This window comes from Equus przewalskii, chromosome 20 (genome assembly GCF_037783145.1).
Source record: "Equus przewalskii isolate Varuska chromosome 20, EquPr2, whole genome shotgun sequence".
In the NCBI taxonomy this organism is placed as follows: domain Eukaryota; kingdom Metazoa; phylum Chordata; class Mammalia; order Perissodactyla; family Equidae; genus Equus; species Equus przewalskii.
Window position 1 is genome coordinate 12,518,735 of NC_091850.1, and position 16,626 is coordinate 12,535,360.

The following is a 16,626-nucleotide window of genomic DNA, read 5'->3' on the forward strand; positions in this document are numbered from 1 at the left end:
GCTGCCTTGGACATGCTGGCTCTTGGCATCATTCCGGTGATAGCTCAAATGTCCTCAGAAAGACCTTCGCTGACCACCTCAGTGAAAGTAGCATGCTTTGCCCTCGCCCAATCCCAGTCCCATCACCTGTTTGCCTGCCTGAAATCATTTTGCGCATTTGTTTGCTTGTTTACAATTCAGAATATAAGCTCCAGGGGAGCAGGGACCTCCTCTCTGTAGTTTGTGGCTTCAAGCCCTGGACTGGAACAGTGCCAAGAAGTGCATGTTTATGGGATAAATTAACGAATTACATAGTTAGTCTACATCATGTCATTCCCAAAGCTGGCGGAATACCATTATTGAAATTTTATTGATAAGGGAATCTGGGGTATGGAAAAATGAGCGGGATGCTTAATTTGCATTAAAAAAAGCAATGGTTTATTAAAACACATTAAAATCACGGGGTGTTAGAACACAAAAGGACGTTTGGGTCCTTTAGCTCAGACTGTTTTACAGATGTGAAAACTGAGACCTTGAGATTCTGGGAGTGGTTCAGATCCAACAATTAGTGGTAGAGCTTGGGCTAGGTTATACAGCTTCTATTTCCACCTAGCGAGTGTTACTTAATATCTCACCACGAGTCATATCTACTACCCAGTGGATTGGGCACAGCAAATGAATATTGGTGGCAATTTGCTCTCGATTTTGCAAAACCATAGGAAATGGATTGAACAAATTTTCCTGTCACTTTTTAAAGAGGCAGTGAATAGCGATACTTTAAGATATTAGAGAGTAGCATCTGAATACTTTTTAAAAAATGGTACAAAGTGAATATAGAGAGAAAATTGTAGTGTTCCTTTCTGCCTATTGCTTTGAGAATATCAACAGATGACATTCTTCTGCTTGCATTTGAATGTCACAAGTAGGATCCACATCTTCTCACATACTGTATTCTGAGTCTTTCAGCACCAAGGAGGATATTCGAGTTGAACTTCCCTTAGAAAGGCAGTAGGAATAAAACAAACGAAAAACATGGTTCATGATTACCACGATATTGATGAAAATGGGAAAATTCATCCTGGCTAATTAACAAATCTATTACAAACTCCTGCATGTTGCAAATGGATTCTTTGTCTTTGTAGGGTTTAACAACCTGGAAGACAATGAGAAGTGAGAAAACAATCATCTTAAGTTTAAAGTTCTTAATTGAGCTAGCAGCTTTGTATTTTACTCAGTAAATACAAGCTCGACTTTTTCTTTTAAGAAAGTTTTGTTAGGAGACTATGAATATATTTCAGAAATACTTCAGTGATTTTATCATTTAAATGGAAAATTGGATTATTCTGGAAAACGGTTTGGTAATAGGTTTCAAGTATTTGAGCATATTTACTCCTCTGGCCCAGTAATTGCACTTTTAGAAATTCATCCTATCTTAGGAATCCAGCCTAGGGAAGAATCTGAAATTCAGTAAGTTTTGCAAAAAAGATGTTCACAATAATACCACTTATAATAAAAAAATGCTGGACATCACCTAGTACTCAAATGTATAAGGTATAAGATAACTTGTGGCAGGCCCATTTGATGTAGTTTATGCAATTGTTTAACAAATTTAAATATTTAAAATTACTCAAATGGTAAAGGAATTGGACCCAAAACTATATGTAGTATAATCTCAACTATGTAAAAAAAAAAAAAAAGAACAAAAACCAAAAGACTGAAAGGAAAGAAACCAAAATATTAATAGAGGTTATCTCTAGAATGTGAAAGATTAATAATAATATAATTTTCTTCTTTCTATATTTTACTTTTTCTATAATACACCTATATTAACAATCAGAAAATCAACAGAACTTATTTTAAATCTTAGCAAATGAATATAGTGATTGACTATGTCAAAATGTGGTTGGAATTATGTATACTTCTTTACAGAAGAATATATATAGTCATATAATTTATATATATATATATAATATACATATAATTTCTTTTTCTTGCTTGTATAAATAACTCCTCATATAGAAAATCTTTGGCTGGAAATGATGACAAATTAAAATTGAGTAAATACATGTTTGTGTGTATTTAAACTATTTATCTCTCATGTGCTATTTATTTCTTGTGTTGCTTTTGCCATAAGACTGAGTTAGTTGTTGAAATCTGGAATAACTCTTGCATAAATATTTCATTAGATAGGCTAAAGGATAGAGTGCAAGAGAAATATTTTGTAGAAAGAGTACTTGGTGGAGACTCAGAAGGTAGAGACCACATGAGTTCCTCAGTGTGGTCACATAAATATCTTTGCCTAATATATCACTGATACAAGCTTCTGCTCCATAAGAGATTGGTACCTAGCTAAGGAAAGTCATGATATACTCACTTTGTAATAGTAAACTTAAGGTGCTCAGGAAAATTCATGAACCAAAACTAGTGAATGGAGAACTCTATTGTTATTGGCTTCAGTCTAAGTAGACTCCCAAGCAAAGCTCACAGTCCAGAGCAAACCCCTGGCTATGTCCTTTGTGGGAGACTGGCAGCAAGATAGTAGGTATGTGGGGGATAGCTGTTCCTCAAGTAAGGGGGGAGATAGGAGTCCCTTCATATACTTCTAACTTTCATGCTTTTATATTGCTTCATTAAGAAGTGACAATATAATGCAGCATCCAAGAGATTTGGCTTCAGAATCATCAGACCAAATTTGCCAGTTTCTAACTATGTAATCTTGGGCAAGCTACCTCTTGATTTTCTCATCTGTAAAATGAGAATAATAATGGTCCAAAAACAAAAAAATAAATCATCTACAGTGTTTGAACCAGAGGGAATTTATTGGTTATGTAGGTGAGGGAAGAACTGAGAAGCCAAGCAGGGTCACTAAACAAGCTGAATATTAGCAATAGCTGGAAGCATCTACTAACCCTACTCTGGAGGGGCAATCTGTTGGAGACAGTGTTACTGAAGTCCAGGGGTTGAGGTCACTTGGAGGAAGCTGCATTTATGGTGAAACTGGAGGCACAGAGGAGACCCCTTTGCTGCTGGAGACTCTGTCCAAGGCACAGAGAGAGGAGAGAAATACCCTGGCTTTCCCACCCTCCATTCTTATAGCCAAACACAGCCAGAAGCCAGCTGACAGGGGAACTGGCATCAGCCCCTCTGTGATACAGAGTGGAGTGGAGGGAGGGCAAGTAATGGCTCCAAGACGGGCAAAAATCCCTACCCCAGAGAGTTGTGAGAATTACTCGAGGTATCGTGTTTACAGCATTTAGAACCGTGCCTGCAATACATGCACCCAATAAATATGCATATATGCACCCAATAAACACTACCATTGTCAGCATCATCATTGTTGGTCCCGTTTGCAGAGCTGTTTGTGAACATACTTTATATATTGGGTGTCAGGAGGTTATTTCTGATATAGCTTCCTCTTTCCTGGGTTCTGCCATGGTCAGGTTGCTAGTCATTTCCAAGTTTTCAGTATCTGGTCAGACAGAGGTGTTCCAGGTGCCTCCTTCCATCTCCTATTCCAGTCTTCCCTGTGCTGGGTTTGAGTTGAGTGATAAAACCTAGCTCATAGATGACCAGAACTGAGCCATGGCCAGTTCCAAAGAATCTAGGCTGTTTCAAGAGCGTGGTAAACGTTCATAATCCCAAGGAAAGACCCTTTCCATATTAACTTTAAAATTTACTTTAAAAATAAGTGATTTTTTCATATATTCTAATCCCTTTGGGCTTGAGTTTAGCTGGGTCCTACAAAACCAAAAGAATGCATATTTGATTTGTTTGTTTGTTTTTGCCATAGCTTGACATTAAAATTAATGAATTTAAGGGAATCGAAAGTTTAACACGATGCCTTAACAGGCCCACCAGGAAGAATCACATAGCTGCTTCTTTAAAGCATGGACATAAAATAAAAACTTCCATCCAGAGAAATCATAAGGCTTTGCCAAAGAGCCCTCTTGAGTTGCTCAACTTTTGGAAACACACTATTTATTGTAGCATTTTGCTAAGTCCTGGGAATTTCTCTCCTGAGAGATTTTTATCAGTACAAAAAAGTAGCAGCTTTTCTAGGACTTACAATATTGTTAGTCTTTTTCACATTGGCTTTTCAATTACACTGATTCTCGGAAAGAACATTTATCAATCTCAAAGAGTTAGGATTTATCTGATTCTCTCTAATGTTGTGTTCTTCGTGTTTCAGACCAGCTCTCAAATAAGTGATAATAAAAGATAATAGCAGCTAACAGTTTTTGAGTGCTTTCTCTACATCACTGCTCCCCACACTTTGAGTTCATTCTCTCATCTTAACGTGATGTCAGGACTTACAGTACCTCATGAGACAGGTGTCCCATTTTAAAGATTAGGAAACTGAGGCTAGAAGTTATAAATCTTCAAATTAGCATCGCCATGCTGCCAGATTCCACTCTTCATCCCTGTGTGGTCATGTTAACACACTGATGTGAATGTTAAACAATAAAGCAGAAATGGAGAGGGAAAGAAGTAAATGTAAATCAAAGTGTGTGAATACCTTGGAATTATACGTGACTAAAATGCCAGGGCAAGAAATGATCTTAAAGAGCATCTAGTTCAGCCTCCCATTTTTACCACTCAGAAAACTGATCTCCAGGAAAAGAAACAAGCCTTTTGATAATGAGAAAGGCTAACTCTCAAGTACCAAGTCTCACTTATTCTCCTCTGCCTTCCAGGAACAGAGTTATGACAATATCCCATGCCATTCACAAACAGACGTTGAAAATGACATTGGTTCTTTACTTTACTCCAAAAAAGCAGACATCTTAGGCGATGAAAATGAATATATTGCTTGCATTTGTTTTGTCTACTAGAATCAGGGAAACAGGCACCTAAGGAGAGAAGTTAAGACACATAGGATTGGGGCCAGCCCTGTGGCTGAGTGATTAAGTTCCTGTGCTCTGCTTCAGTGGCCCATGGTTTACCAGTTTGGATCTTGGGCTCGGACCTATACACCGCTCATCAGGCCATGCTGTGGCAGCATCCCACATGGAAGAGCTAGAATGACCTACAACTAGGATATACAGTTATGCACGGGGCTTTCAGGAGCAAAGGAAGGAGAAAAAGAGGAAGATTGGCAACAGATGTTAGCTCAGGGCCAATCTTCAAAAAAAATTTTTTTTTGTCATTAAATAATATGGTTTCTAGGCACCAGGTTTAGAAAAAGAAAAAAAAAAAGAGCCATAGGATCCATGAGTGGCTGCTTGTTGCTCTTCTCTGCCTCTAAATTCAGGTTGATCAAATTTTGGTGTTGGCTAAAAGGCTGATGAGTCTGTGTTTGGTTAATGAGTTCACTCCAGCATACCATATTCCTTGCATTTTTCAAGCTGGTGCCTAGTTCTGAGTTTCACACATCTTTGTCTGGTACTATCCTCTTCCAGGTTTGGCCTTACATCTCTTGGCTTTCTTTCTTTGAAAGAGATGGTGCTGCTTTAAAGGCAAGGTAATCACAACATGTTGGGTTGTTTTGGCAGATGCTCTGTATATGGGATTCTTCTCTCAGTTTTAGTATTAACAAGGTGGCAAGGATGGAAGGTGCTGTGTTTTGAGTCTTTTGTTCTTTGAAGGCTCTTTCAGGTATTTTAACCCTGATATCTGTAGCTGAGTCACAACACCTGGGGAGTGGTGGTGGGTGACTCACGGAGGAGAGGCAGGGAATGGAAGGAGAAGTGTGATGAACCTGGAGGGAGTCACAGTGGCCATTGCTCTTCCTTACTCTTCTAGCTCCACCTTGGGGTGAGCGTGAACTGCCCACTGATAACCTTACTCTCAGGCACAAAGGATACTTCAGAATCCAGGGGGTCACTTCAGGGAAAGGGAGTGACGGTGGTCACTGAGGTGTGATGGAAAACAAGAGGGCAGCAGGAGGGGCCCTGGGCTGGAGACAGCAGGCCTGGACGCCTGCCGGGGCTCTGGAATATGCCCTTGGGTAGGTCACTTGACTAAGCCCAGTTTATTCCCTTGTAATATGATAGGAGCTCAATGATCTTTGTGGCTCTAGAATTTTATGATTTTTAGTGTTCTTTGAAACATGATCATGAGTTCAGCAGAAAAAAAAGTCATTTTCCATTCGGAACAGTTTCAAGATGTTGCTGTGACTCACCAGATGGTTAGTCAGAGAGAAGGGAGAGCCTGACTTCCCCTTGGCTCTGCCTTTCTTTCACCAAACGGTGCTTCACGGTGTGCTTGTCCTGCAAATATAACAGTTCTCTGGAGAGTACCTCACATTTACTTACTAGCTGGGTGATAACACAAGTTCACAATAAAACCTCATGGAAGTGTATAAGACTGGGAAAATATTCTTCCTTCTTTCTATTACACACAGAAGAACAAAGGCTGATGTTTGTGTGTTATTCCCCTTTTGGACAACAATGGCCCTGTCCGTGTTCTTATCATTTGTTTTTGTATGTCATTGGGTTGTTCCAACACTTCTCTGAACTTTGTAACTTTTCATTATACTTCTTTCCTGGAATAGTCATTAAACTCCACTTAAATAGCCACCTTCATCTGCAAACTTTATCTGGTCAAAGCCTGAATTTGGTTGCAAATGAGGGTATCTTTGAAATACTTGTTTGCTTTTTCAAAACAATGATGTAACTGCTTTGTGAAGGGGCATAATGGGGCTGTGTTCTGTTTTCTTCCTCTTCAATAGCTCAGTCAGGAAAGGAGGCTATTATGATTTCCCGGAGTGGTGGGAGGTTCGAAGCCTCCCCATGTGCTAGTCATGGCTGAAAGGAGAAACTATTGTACAAGGTACCGTCTGGGTCTGAGATAAAATTCCCATTATAACCTCCTTAAATATTTCTGCATTCAAATGGGGTGGGGGAGACTATCCTCTCTACAAATGTAATCCTTTTTCTTCCCGAGCCAAGTGAAATATACTGTTTCTTTCCCCTAGATTAGAAAAATAAAATAATAGGCTGGTCTAGACATTCTTTTATTTGGCTTGTCAAAGGACTGATAATTCAGACTCTGTCATTTGTTTAGCTTATGCAGTGTCAGAAAAGGCACCTTAAACAGGGATTCCCTGAGCAGAGCACTGAGGGCCCAAATCCCTGTTTGGGTTTCTTGAAGAGCTCACTGGCAGCCTCAACAATGCTTTGTGCCAGTTCTTAAGAGGCCCCAAAGCCACATGCACATCAATATAATCTTTGGTGGTTTGGGCTGGTTTATAATCTGTTCTATTGAAGTTTAGTTCAAGCCCTTTAGGGTACGGATTTCCTGGAGCTGAAATAAAAACGTTCGGTTTGGAAGAGATTCGATCCTGCCAAATGAAAGTGGCACATTTCCCACTGCACATGCTGAGTTGCCTCTGAACACATCCATGCAGAACACAGACATGCTTCGGGTAGCTCATTTGTGGAAGGCCTGTGCTGAGCACAAGGGGGAATTGAAAGACAGATGACTACCGTGAAATACCTACCTTCTAAAAGCACATCCCGAGTTGGAAAGACAAGCCAAAGACACGCAAAGAATATCATTGAGTCTAAATATGACTTCCTATAAGTGAGATGGTTCAAGACCCACAGAGTTGGAGAAGAGATTTTCTTCCCAGCAGTAGCAATCAGAGTTAGAAATATCAGACAAGCCAAATTACAGAGGCTCTGGATACTAACTATGCTGAGAGAGGAGACTGACTTGGAGAGATGTAATTTTTGACTGCCCATGTTCAACCCCCTTTCCAAGTTTAGGTAGTTGTCTGTTGTATACAGCTTTGGAGAGAGGCTGTTCTTATCTGTCTCTGCCTCTGACAGCAAGGTGCTGGGTATAGTCATGTGATCCAGGCTCAGCCAATCAGGCTCTCCTGCTAGGACTGAAGCTGGAGCAAATGGGTCAATGTCAGGGGACTATTAGAATTGATTCATGGCACCTGTGGTGGTGTCCATTGGTTTTCAGTGGCAGCAGTAGCAGTATCCTAGTCACTATTCCTGCTATAGGATGGCTCTTGTGATTCTTACTCCTTGGCATCCAGAATGCCCTGGGGGTATTTTCGTGTGCCCACTTTCCATATTTGGTGTGGTAGCCTCCCACTGATTCTGTGAACCAGCACATCCTTCCAACAGAGTTTGCTCTTTCTGCTTCAGCTAGCCAGAGTCAATTTCTGCTACAGCAAGCAAAAATTCTGACAACACATGAATGACAAGGCTTTCATCACTTGTACTGACCCACTGGTTCAGCTTACCTCGTCTTCTTTTCCCTGGGTACTTGCCCTCCTGTATCTAATTGTATTACTCCCTTCTTTGAAGGCTGAATTAAAACTTTTGAACTTTTCCTAAGTTATCAAAGATAGTCTTCTGCTTGCTATTCTCCATTTAGTGCATCTTGTAATTATCTTTATATACTTTTTATACTGTATGTCATTTTTTTTTTTAATTCATACCTCTTTTTCCACTAGCTAGTGAGTGACTTCTTTTTGTAGGGACTTTATTTTCGTCTTTGTATTCTCAGAGCCTGGCACAGATCCAATTAATATTAGATGTTTGTTTCATAAATGAACAAATCTGCTTGCAGAGAAGTATGTGGTGTTAATTGCAGGCTTAAAAAGAATTAAAAAAAACCCTGGAATAGCTGTTGTAGGACATTTACTCTGATGAAAACTGGAGTGGAATAAAACGATATATAAAATGTGTGAGGTCCATCTGAGATGGAGTAGTATATATTTATTTTCAACTTTTTAAAGTGAGGCTTATTTACTACAGTAAAATTCACTCCTTTAATTGTATAGTTCTATAAATTTTGATGAATGCATAGTCATGTAAACACCACCAGAATCAAGATATTAGAACAGTTTGATCACTCCCCAGATTCCTTTGTGCCCCTTTGTAGCCAACATTTCTCTACATTCCCAGCTCCTGGGAAGCACTCATCTATGAATTTATATTTTAAGCAGCATAGTTCCACAACTTTCTAGAACAACGTTTTCTTCCCTTGAAAGGAGAAAATAATTAGATAGTGGATATTTACCTAGATATAGAGTATACAGAATTAGCAAATTAAAATAGCACATACTTATACTAAAAATTATTCATTGCCTATATGAAAGTCTAATTTAACTGGGCATCTTGCATTTTATCCAGAAACCCTATCTTGGATGGGTGTGGTCACTGTGGGAACTGTTAAAGTTGAGTTTAATTGTGAAATTAGCAGGCAGAAGAGGAAATAAAGGGAAAGAAAATGCAAGCAAAAGAGGTCATGGATCATCAGCAACATCAACCCACCAGTGAGACACTGGGACAACTTAAAGGGGGTGAGAGAATGAGATTTTTGTATGAACAAGAAATTTACTTGCTTGTACATGAATGATATATGCAAGATTACTTTGAAGACCAAGATTCTTGGTGTTCCAATTTGTAAACCAATGTAAGATTCTATCAAGGCAGCTTGCTACCAAGCTGTGCTGCGGAGAAGTGCAACTCAGGAAGTCATTAGGCACTCTGAAGAAGGTGAAATGGGAAATAGTCAAATATATGCTAGAGTTCCACCCCTAAGAAAATGACCTTTTCCTGAGCTATCCAAGAGAGTTCAGTGCTTGCTGTTTCTCAGGATGGCCATGCAGCAAAAACAGACTTGTAGTAAAATAGTCTCCTGTTTTGAGTTGATAGTAATTAAAATGACTGGCCTCTATGTATTTTTACATATTGAAACAGAGGGCTTGCTAAGCAAAGCCAAAGAAAGAATGTTTCGAGTAGGTTCTTCTTACTCTATGTTAAAGAATAAACTATTTAAAAAGACTTTTGGCAAGTCCATTGTTTATACTCAGATGGGTCTTATCTTTCTGCTTTGAAGCAAGCTTGGCAGGACAGTTACTTGGAAAGAATGTGTTAGTGTTTGATCTGAGTGGTGGCACCTCGTGCCTGCACTTCTGCATTCTTTACCTCCCCCAAGCTAAGCTGCCTTGCGTGGTCATCTCCAGCCTCGGAGCTCTGCCTGAGTGCCTATGCTGCTAAACTGGTTGATGCGAAAGGCATGATAGTTAGAAATGATTTAACATGTTAATACTACTAATTAATAATTTACAAATAGCATCTTTGGCTCCTAGGTTTGAAGAAGATGTTTATGAGGAGCATGGACAGGAGGTGATTTGGGGTAGGCATCTTTGATTTCCCGTTGCATTAAGGTGGCTGTCTACTCACGCTCACAGAACAGGGCCTTGGTGTTTCTTGCTCTGGAAAGCTGGGACTAGAAGCATCCTTGGAGATCACCTCGTTTGCTGGTTTTAAAACTTTTATTTCATTGTGAATGGAATTCATTTTTAAAGTTATGTGGAATGCACAAATATAAAGCAGACAGAAGCAGAACAGCTCTGATAGCAACAGGGGTAAAGGGTCCAGAATCCCATTAATTTCTCCTTTTCATTCTGTGCTTACTTGGGAAGCATCAGAATCGCTGAGAATTGAAGCAGGGAAAGTCACAGGCATGTTTGCAAGAGAACCAGATTCCTGCCCTTCAGAGTTTTTTCTACCATCCCAGCTCATTTGGCTCAGTAGCTCTCTGGGGCAGTGGCTTGGGTGTCCTGGGCGTGTGCCTCCTAAACAGGAATCCACAGTGGGACAGAGATCAAGAACTCTGCAAATGGGGACAGAGAGGACATGTCTTTTATAAGCCTGGTGACAGGGCTTGGCATAGAGTCAGAGCAGGAGATGACTCAGAAATCTCAGTGCTTAAAGACGTTACTCTGTGGTTGCTGAGATGCCTACAATGAACTTTGCCTAAAGTCTGTAATGTAATTTACATTAACTATTCTATCCACCCCCCAAACACAAGCTGAAAAAATGAGCAAGTTAATGTTATTAGCTTCTTCAATTGGAAGATGAGAACTATTAGGTGGGTCCAAAGGGAACTGGGCTGGGGTGGGTTGTTATCAGGTTAGAAACGGTTATCAACAGGGCACTATTAATCAACTGGGAGTGGATATGTGGTATCAGAATTTGCCTTTTGATGATGGATGCAGGACACGTTTATATAACTAAGTCTTCAAGAAGATAAAATTGGCAAGACATTCAGACAACAGAAAAATTCAAAATGATTTTACCATTAGTCTGTACTTGGGGAAGGAAAAGCACATGGACGAATTCATATTGGGAAGGAAGGACTACATCTAGTTATAGCAGCAGAGGCTATGTTGGTTGATGATATGAGTGTGAGTCAGTGACTTGATACCATGTCTAGAACAGAAAGAGTGACCTTGGGGGCATAACTCTCCTACTTGTAAAAGTCATGAGGAAATCTTATCTAGATTTGATATTGGCCCATTCTATATTTCCATAAGTTCTTCTCTCTTTTCTCTCCTCTCTCCTTACCTTCTCTCTTCTCTTCTCCATCATAGGTTATTGGTTCCAGCTAGACAATTCCCATCAAATCCTGCTCTTGCCTACTTCAGTGCTTTTTTTTTTTTTGATGGAAATGCTCTTCATCCTCTACTCTGTCTATCCCGCCCTTACCTGGAGGGTGAAGATAAAATTCAAGTCATCAATGAAACTGGATGGGGAAAGTTATATCATTATTGTTGCTAGTGTCTAACTGGAACTTAGCGTTTTCTTCAATTATCAATATAGGCAATAAACCACAGGAGTATTAGCAGTACCTGTGTGTGGCTATGTCATTAATTGGAATCACAGTATTCTCATATCACATTACAGTTACAGATATCTCTGTGTATCGTTTATGCTTGTCATTATGTTGAAATTATGGTAGTTTATTTGACCAGCTACTAGATCTTGTTATCTAATGCATTAATACAGAAGCATATATATTACTAGGTCACAAATTTGTTTTAAAAATATTTTATATACAGTCAGTTCTGCTATATTGCAATATACATGTTCCTAAAAATCACCCTGCCTTGCAAAATTGTACAATAAAACTCACAGAGTTCATGGGCAACATGGAGTTTGGGGTATAACACTCAAAAATTTTGCCGATTACACATCAAAAACAGATAGGAACCTAATAAAAATGGTGGCACAGTTACACACACTTGTATGTTAAATGGTTAAAAAAATACATAAATTCACACCTGCTGGAATAAATATGGTACATCATTCTGAAAAAGAACTGAAGTGTGCTTGTGGAAATGCATGAGGCTTGTGAGTTATTGTGAAGTGGGGTTATTTGAACTCAGATGGAAAGTTGTAAAATCAGATGTGAATGGAAGCAACTGACAACACACACGGTGAACTGAGGAAGCTGGTAGAAGTTAGAGGCGCGCATGCCTGTGCATTTTGTGAATTCCTATGCGGCTGGGTTCAATGGGTGCTGATTTTGAAACACCTAGGGTTTCGTGTGGGTGGAATGGTGTATAAGCAAACATGAAATCTGTGTTATGCCCAAATTTTTCCCTAACATATGAGTTGCAGTGGAACAAATTTACATTTTCAAAAGAAGCATTATGGCAGAAATGGCTACAATTGATTTCTTCTGTGATCCAATGTATTTTATTTTACATATTTTAAAATGTTGTGAGAAGGTCTTAGACTTCAAGCTTGCTTTTAATAGACCCAGCACACAAAAACAGTCAGGAAGCCCAGCTCTGACAGACCCTATCCCCTTACCTATCTCAAATACCTACAGCTCTTCTACGGAGCCCCTCCCATTCCCAGCGCTGCTCTCCCCCTGCCCATCTACAGTCATTTCTCGAACAGTAGTGCTTATGGCACTTGTTTCAACCACTCGTTCGGAACTTAATTACAGTCTGTTCTATATTGTTATTCATATTTTTTATGTTTTCTCCTCTCATAACTATATTCTAAGCTTCTTAAAGATAGAGACCGTATTCTTTCTGTTCTTTTCATTCATTTGTTTCAGAAATTTATTCTGTAAGTTCCCATTGAGTGAATTACCAAAATAACATTATTCAGACAAGGAAAGTAAAGGAAAGCAGGAACGGTAATAATTAGTCGTTCAGTATTTTTAATTGTTAATGAGGGCAGAGTGGTTGGGGGGCAGAGCACCATCGTCTTCTAAGTGCTAAGGAGAGAAGCAAACAGATGGAAGGGCAGTGTTCATTATGCTAAGAATATTAGGAATTCTTGGCAAGAGTTTTAACTTAGAAGGGCTCCCAGAGAGACTGATGGACTCTTGCCGTCAAGTCCTTTTCATCTAGAATAGACTTTCCTTTGTTTGTTTGGTTGAAAACATTGCCATGTTTAAAGGTAGCAGAGAGAAAGTAGATGCTTCTGGCATTTTAGATTTTTAAATAATACTTTACTCAAGCCACACATTAGTAAGTCAGCCACAGAGTTGCAAGCCATTTTTGGATCCTTCTGAGCCTCCACGTAGGCTTGTTCAGTGTCCTTATGTTAGGGTGACAAGGTTTGGAGCTAAAACCAGGAAGGAGCCAACACTGCGCCAGAAGCCTCTCCAGACCCACTGTGCTAGTTTTGAACCGAGGCATTTTCTGTCCACAGCCATCTGCAGTGTGAATGGGCCGCAGATGTACATCAAGTGAGTGGGTGAAATAACATTTGGAGGGAAATGATGACAGTTTTATGGCATTAGTCCTTGGAGCCCCAGGTGCACTTATTCATCTTTCATATATTTTAAGCTTTCAGCCTTGGGGATATTTCAGCAGGTTAGCATCTGTATTTTAAAGATGAGCCCTGCAGTGAATCAGCGAGGAGAGCGAGTCATAGGTGGAAATGGGAGAAGAGATGAGAGGATCCTTATTGAGAGATAAGTTGGTTGTAATAATGCAACCAAGAAGAAGTCATGGCTTTCTGTCTTTTGTTTTGACCATCCAGCCCACTGAACTTACTGCCCCAGCCCTAGAACCTTGGCTTGGGCGGGTTGCCCCAAGCTTTGCATACGCCCCTAGAATGTCGTTCTGTGTCAGAATTACCCGGACAACAGGTTACCCTGATGCAGAGCCTGGGTTATAATTTCTGAGCTTGGAGTATCCTACCCCTTGACTTTTGTGTGAGGATTTTTACTCTTCTCCTTCTGACTGTTTAATGAATCATATGTCTCCTTGACAGAGTGAGGATTCTTGTGTGTAAGTGAGTCAGGGCTGTATCTATATATGACCACTGAATTGGCTGTTTAAAAATTTGTTGTTGTTGTTAATTTGAATAAATATATTTTAGACAGTGATGTGGCCATAAAGATAACTAATAATCTACAGCCTTTGGATGATGTTGATTTTTTTCTTGTAATTTTGTGGGTATCATTTGTTGGACTTAGTCTTAGATTTCTAAAACTTTTCCCACCTCTAAAATTGTCATTATACAAAGTATGATTAACAGTAGTTAAAATATTTGTTTAAATCCACCTACTGACTAACAGCAACCATAGCGAATGCAGTTTAGGTTAGATTTTATTTATTTTATCCAAAGAACGTTGTGGGATATACAGAGCAATGAGCAAGTACCTCAAGACCTTGAACTTGTGAGAGATTCAGAGTGAGTTTCAAACATGAAAAGGAAGGAACATGAGTAGCACTCCTATAAAATAGTTATAGGAGTGGGGTAGCTTAGGGAGGCAGACTGTTGTAGAAACACAGCGAGTAAAATAGTCTGGTTGAAAGACTGTTCCTTAAAAAATCTTATACTCCTGTAGCATTTACTTCCAAATTGCACTGCTCTTAGACTTCGGCAAGAAGTTCCTCTGCCTGACCTAGCACATTAGAGAACCCCAATTTGGCCCCCCTCTGGCCATGCCATTGCCCATTGGGTAAAGATTCTGTGGGGCCAAGGAATCACACCTTTCCCTTTTATAAATTATGGTCGGGGCATCTGGGCCTTGGAATTTCCTGCCCAAATGGTCCTAAGCCAAGACATGGGTCTGTCCTTCGGAGGACAGGTTGCATTCCACACAGGGAGCAGCCCAGGGGCAGCTGTGTGCAGGAACAGGGAATGTGGATGGCTGCCAAGCTGGGGCGTCCATACTGTGTTCAGATATGTGCAAATCCCAGTGAGGGAGTGAGCTGGTGCAAAGAGAATGGGGGTGAGCTTGAACCTGGGGGGGTCAGCTCTTTCTGAACCACTAGATTCTGGTGTAGAACCTTTTCTAGGTGCTTTGCACTCATGATCTCATTCAGACCTGCAGAATACTTCAGACTAGTGTTTTATCACCACACCATGGGAGTGAGGCCGAGGGGAGTTAAGTAACTAACACAAGGTCACTGAATTAGTGAGAAGTTGAAACTTAAACCTCAGGTAATTGAGTTCCAAAGAGCATGTTTGTTTTCACTTTGTTAGGTCGCCTGTTATCAGTATCTTTGCTTTTAACACCTTCTAGGTTCTCCCTGGAACCTTGGCACACAATGACATGCAATAAAGATTTGTTGAGTAACTAAGACTATTGAACAAACTATTTTTTTACCCTTACCTTTGATGGGATATAGAATATAATTATGGTGTAAATGAGAAATTCCATGTAAAATGTGGCGAAGGGGACATGTCACTCCTGATCCATCTACACTATTAAGTGTGTTGATCTCGCCAGACACTGGCTGTGTTGCTTACTGGGATCCCCTCTGCACTAGTCAGGCCTGTAAATTGCTGCAAATTTTTTAGCTGGTGTGGACTCAAATGTCCCAGGAAGTACTTTTATTCAGAGAAAAATATTAACAGACACCAGGTATGTTGCTGTTCTTTTCTTTTTTCCTTGAAAGGAGATGAATTCTGAGTGTTAAGGTGATTCATGGGGAGTTGTCAGAATGCCGGCCTCCCACAGGTTGATTGGGGACCTCTGCTGGCATGGCCCCATTCTTGGCTTTCCTGTGCTGTGATTGTTCCACCTGTGTTACCAGCTCCTTCTGCAACATTCAGCTGTGCTGTCCCTTGGCTTTGTCTTTCCTTGTGCTCCTTCCCACTTATCTGAGATGCCAAGACCATTCCCTGCTGTTGGAAGAAAGCCATGGAACCCTTTTCTAACTTCTGCTATAGACTAGTTTTGGTATTTTCCCCATGTGTTCCCATCTGCACACTTAATTGTTTTGGTTGATTTATTGGTCTTCCTTGCTAGATGATAGCCCTGTTTGAGGGCGGGTGTTGTGTCTTTCTTGTTCACCATTGTATCGACACATCTAGCACAGTACCTTGCACACAGAAGGGACTTAAGAAGTATTTTTACAATGACTGAATGAACTGCCATTATAATTGAGTCACTAAATACTTTTTCAAAGAAGCTCTAGCATTAGGTATCAGACCAAGGATTTCTTTCACAGAAACCTTATAGTCTCCTCTACAGCAGAATTGCATCTGCCTACTTGGAGGCTCACCTGGAGTGTGGTCCCTGTGTACCCTCTTAGAGTGATAGGCCATTGCTAGGACCACGTCCCTTTCTCCCTCGGAGAGTCTGCAGAACTGACTCTTCTCAGAAAGTGACTAATACCTCAGCAAAACTCAGAAAGTTTCTATCTACTTTATCTGGGTGCAGACAACTGTACCCCTGTTGTGTCACCTCCTGCGTCCATTTACTCAGTCACTGTGCAGAAGAGGGTCAAATTGCCCGTGTCTCTCAGTGACGAGGACTAAATATCCTGCCAGGTGAATTGTTTCCTAAAACCAGAGCTCTGAATCCTAATACCCACTAAGCAAGGTTGAGCTTTTGTGCAAGATGGTGGTGACCATTGCTTGAGTTCAGAAAAAAAGACTATTATGATGATGATATCACGAACATTTATTCATC

At 40.2% G+C, this 16,626-nt stretch overlaps 1 protein-coding gene across 17 annotated transcripts in view; it reads left to right on the forward strand.

The window, feature by feature from the left end:
* PDE4D (phosphodiesterase 4D) overlaps positions 1-16,626 on the forward strand; it is a 1,369,870-nt gene that overhangs the window by 176,025 nt on the left and 1,177,219 nt on the right. The window lies entirely within an intron of this gene.